The sequence below is a fragment of the Grammomys surdaster genome, unplaced genomic scaffold (genome assembly GCF_004785775.1).
Source record: "Grammomys surdaster isolate TR1022 unplaced genomic scaffold, NIH_TR_1.0 126071, whole genome shotgun sequence".
Classification (NCBI taxonomy): domain Eukaryota; kingdom Metazoa; phylum Chordata; class Mammalia; order Rodentia; family Muridae; genus Grammomys; species Grammomys surdaster.
The window spans coordinates 1217486-1222157 of NW_021620880.1; the positions used below are offsets into that span (position 1 = coordinate 1217486).

The 4672-nt window shown below is 44.2% G+C and overlaps 1 protein-coding gene across 2 annotated transcripts in view; it reads right to left on the reverse strand.

Annotated features, from left to right (window-relative positions):
- Window positions 1-4672, reverse strand: part of Cttnbp2nl (CTTNBP2 N-terminal like) — a 49738-nt gene that overhangs the window by 34587 nt on the left and 10479 nt on the right. Inside the window, exons 2-3 of one of the 2 annotated variants that reach the window (XM_028755665.1) lie at window positions 2782-2936; window positions 557-679 (exon numbers count right to left, since the gene is read on the reverse strand). The gene's annotated coding sequence lies outside the window, so the exon portion shown is untranslated. The remainder of the gene's footprint in view (window positions 1-556; window positions 680-2781; window positions 2937-4672) is intronic. The other variant, XM_028755664.1, reaches the window with a different exon arrangement.

Consider the following 4672-nt stretch of genomic DNA (forward strand, 5'->3'; position numbering starts at 1 on the left):
ACACACACACACACACACACACACACACACACACACACACACACACACACGCACGTCTTACCTGCATCTATAAAATCACTTCTACACACAAACTTTAATACCCAGAACATTTTCTTAATAATATCAACTCATAAGCCGGGCAGTGATGGGATTAAAGGCCTTTAATCCCAGCACTTGGGAGGCAGAGACAGGCGGATTTCTAAGTTCGAGGCCAGCCTGGTCTACAGAGTGAGTTCCAGGACAGCAAGGGCTACACAGAGAAACCCTATCTCGAAAAACCAAAAAACAACAACAACAACAAAATCAACTCGTTTCTCTTATTGTTTATAATGCTATACAAACAGTATACAGGAGGGAAAGCCACAGCTGTGTAATTCAAGACCAACAGGTTCTAGTAACCTTTCTTCATAGATATTAAAACTGAGCAATTCTTTGCTACTGTATACATTTGAATGTACTCTTGATGCACACTGTAATACTTCTTAGACACATCAAACTGCAGTATGATTTAGCTTGGCAGTGGTATGCCTGTGGGCGGAGTGGAGGTGACACTGACCTGATAACTGGTGGCTGCACTTTAGTCCTCAGGTACGAAGTCTTAGAGGTTTCCTTCAGTTAAACTTTTAGAAAGCTGACAGATATTTAAAATGTTGTCGGCATGGTGGGAAAGTGTCCAACACTGCAAAACAAGAAGAAATTCATCGTCCATGTGACCATACTATGAGGATGTGGTGAGCCCCACAGCTGGTAAAGCCCGAGAGCCGTAGTCCGGTCCTGGGGCTGAAGCTGAGTATGTCCACGCAACACCCGACTCTGACTTCCCTTAGCCAGGGATAATTAGTGAGGGTACAAGCTACTGACATTTTTCTTTCCATTTTCTTTTAAGATAGAGCCTAGAATGGCCTTAAACTCAAATGGTGATCCTCCTGCCTTAGCTTCCGAGATACTGAAATCTCTTCTGATGCCCAGTGCTATTTCAAGGACTAGCTTGTCAAGGGCACTAGGCACAAACTTTCCCTGAATTGCCAAAAGCCTGTCTGCAGGAGACAACATGACTCATGCACAACGTCACAACGCACCTTGGAACATCATCAGAACCAAAACATTCCACTTGCCAAATCTGGGTAAGGAAATGTCTGATCTTACTCCCCGATAACCACAAAGAAACAAACCACCAACGTGTGCCCACTTCCACTGTTTATAAGGATGGCCTAACACTGCCGACCTCTATTGTTCTCAGTATGCTTACACATTAAATGCCGGCTTATAAACAAATGTTTTTGCTTATAGTTTTCCAATAGTATTGTTACAATTAAAAAAAAAAGACACACATACACCCCACAACCTGAAAGATGTGAAGTTGACAAGGGGAAAGGGAGGCACAAGGAAAGAAGTGGGCTGAGGAAAGGGAGGGAGGAGGGCCTGGGGTGGGGAGGAAGGATGGGGAAACATGCTCAGAACTCAATATACATGTATGAAAACTGGAAAGGAGGAAATAAGAGAAACAGAAGAAAAAAGGAAGTGGGGGTTTAACTTTATTTATTTCAATTTATTTATGAAGTCAAAGTTAAACTCTGAATCTCCCAATATAGAAGAGGAAGTGTGGGCCTATCACACAGCCAAGAGTAAGCGACCAACAGCATGCAGGCCAACCACTAAATAAGCAACTCCAGCAATTTCTGCCAGCACACAGGCAGAATCATACAGCTCAAGGTTTTCAGGAAAAGGCTGCTCTTAACCCACATTCATTAACAGAACCATCACTGCCAGGTTTCGGGCACACCACTCCACACTGCAGGCTGCCGACTCCTGTTTTCTGAGTGAGCTGTTACTCGTCACTGACAGCATCCATTACGTGACTTTGAAAGACGGGATCATTCCAACCAGATGCCCAGCTTACTCTTCCCAGTAGAGCCCTCCAAGACTCTGTGTGCCCCACAGTTTACACCCAGACTCTTCTGTGTAAGGAATGCTACAGTCTATAAATCTGAGAGAAAAACTACTTGTGGACAAGTTGTCTGGGTATGTTCTCATTGCCAGCTGACAGTGCTTTAAACTTTTTTTCTTTTCTTTTCTTTCCTCTCTCTGTGTAGTCCTGCTGTCCTAAAATTCACACTGCAGACCAGGCTGGCCTCAAACTCACAGAGATCTACCTGCCTCTGCCTCCCAAGTGCTGGGATTAAAGGCGTGCACTGCTACTGCCTGTTCAGTTTTCTTAATAAAAATACATATAAGCACATACAAAAAAAATGTCACATGTATTCCAATGCCCTGAACAACTAAGGCCACATAAAGGCTAAGCATGAGAGCAGTTCTTCCTACTATGGCACGTGACTCCAGACAAGCTCGCTAGGCTTACCACTTAGTCAGTCCCAGCCTCCTCACCCCACTGCTCCAGCTGACAGCAAGAGACTGTGAGTCTTCACTAAACACACATTTCCCTGGCCCCTGACCCCACCTCCCTTCTCCCCTGTTTTGTCTGTCTTTTGAGGCAGTTTTACTATGCAGCCTTGGCTGGCCTGGAATAGTCTTGAACTCAGAGAAAGCCACCTGCCTCTGCCTTCTGAGTGCATCTTTTTTCTTTTTGAGACAGGGTTTTGCTATGCAGCCGAAGCTGGTCTTTTAATTTCTCTTTCTGCTTCAATCCCCCAAGTACTGATCTTATAGGTGTAATCTACCATGCCTGGCCTAAATGTGACAACAATCAGAGAAGTTATGGGTATCCAGCAGGGATGCACATGTAGGCCACAACCCCTCCCCTAGTACACACCCACACAGCACCTTCTTCACTGCCTTGCTGATGCTGCCTGGGAACTGTGCTGCTGCGGCCTGCTCACTTTGTTTTCACCCTTCCCGTCTCCCAAGCTCCGCTCATTCCGGTCCTCACGGTGCTGCTTGTTTCTCAACAAAGCCTGTGCTCTGGAACTGAACTAATCCTGTGGGACAACAGGCACAGCTGTATTTTCTCCACAGACAAGCTGGCAGAAAAAGAAAACACCCCAAACAGCTTCTCCAGCCATGTAAGTAATAGGGCAGGGCAGGGCAGGGCGGGGCAGGGCAGGGTGGGGCAGAGCGCAGGTAAAATGTTTGTGTCTAGTATCTGGGTGTGAGTATCTGGGTGCAAGTGAAGGTTTACTTTCTAAAGTAGTCAGTAATAAGGAACTTGTAGAGAAAAAAAAATCAACATTTTAGATGAGTCTTGGTTCCTGACAGGGTAGCCTCAAAACCAAAAACCTCACTTAAAAAGTCAAGTCAATTAAAAAAAATTCAGTCATTTTACTATGAGATCATTTTATTACACACTCAGATATGGAACTTAAGTAACTCATACTTGGGCTAAAACTGTCTCACAGGCTATTCAGTGAGGTCTTAGAATCAGTAATTAGATATGACTGGAAAGATAAACTGAATTTGCTCCAATTGTGTAGCCTGAAATAAATCTGTATAAAACCAATATGGGTCACAACTTAAAACTCAGAGACGATGCACAAAATAGATATTCTGACATCTGTTCACAAAATAGTGCATTATCTTAAAAACCCAGTATATACCTGGGCATGGTGGTGCACACCACCAAGCTCGTGGGAGGTGGGAGGCAGGAGGATAAAATGTTCAAACCCAGCCTGGACATAAATACCTAGTGGACTCAAGGCCTGCCTGGGTTATATGAGACCTTTACTAAAAAAACATAAAAAAAAAAAAAAGCAAAACCAGACCAAGCCAAATGAAAGGAAACCAGTGTATGTGAGATAAACAGGGAACACTGTGCTTAAAGCCACTACATCTAAATACAGAGACAATGCACAGCTGCAGATGACCCCAGGGGCCCCTTCTTACGAGGTGACTAGACCAGCTCAAAAGATCACACACTCTCCAACCCCGGCACGTCGGGGCTCAGAAGGGCTACTTGCCTGGCTGTGTACGAGGTGACAACGCTCCAAATGGTCCCACCCTCTCTTATTGTTTTGTTTTTGGATCAAGCCAGGGAAGAAAACCATGCTAACATGCTGTAACAAAATGATTTTCTGATGTTTTAAAAAGCAGTTTTTAGCCAAGTGTGTTAGAACACACCTGCGACCCAGCACTTGGGAGACTACAGCAAAAGGAGCTGAGGCGAGGCCAGCTGCACGACACGGTAATACTCAGGGGAATCTTTTTACTACTAATTCCTTAAAAACAATCCTAAAGTTACAAAACACAATTCCATTTGGTGGAATTTTATAATACTGAGTAATGTAAACTTAATTAGCAATACTTTAAAAATCAAGCTTTTATCAGCTGAAGATACTACAAGAATATTTACATTTCTATAATATGTTAATGGGCTGAGCCCTTACCCAAGTTCAAGTCAAATCCTAGAACTTCAGAATGTGACTGACTCTGAAGACACACGCAGAGCCCCCTGCTCTACCTTCTTTTTTGGCAGTATTGGTGATTGAACCCATTTGCTTTGAACTTGTTAGGCAAATGCTCTACCCCTGAGCTAACTCCCAGCCCCAGAGACTTCAGAGGCAATTAAGTTAAAATGAGGTCATCACATAACGCGCATAGAGTGAGAGACTTCGGAGTACTCAGTCATAAATTGAGATGTCTATCAAACCTCTCCCCTCAAGGCTCAGGGATCTATGAGAGAGAGAGAGAGAGAGAGAGAGAGAGAGGGAGGGAGGGAGGG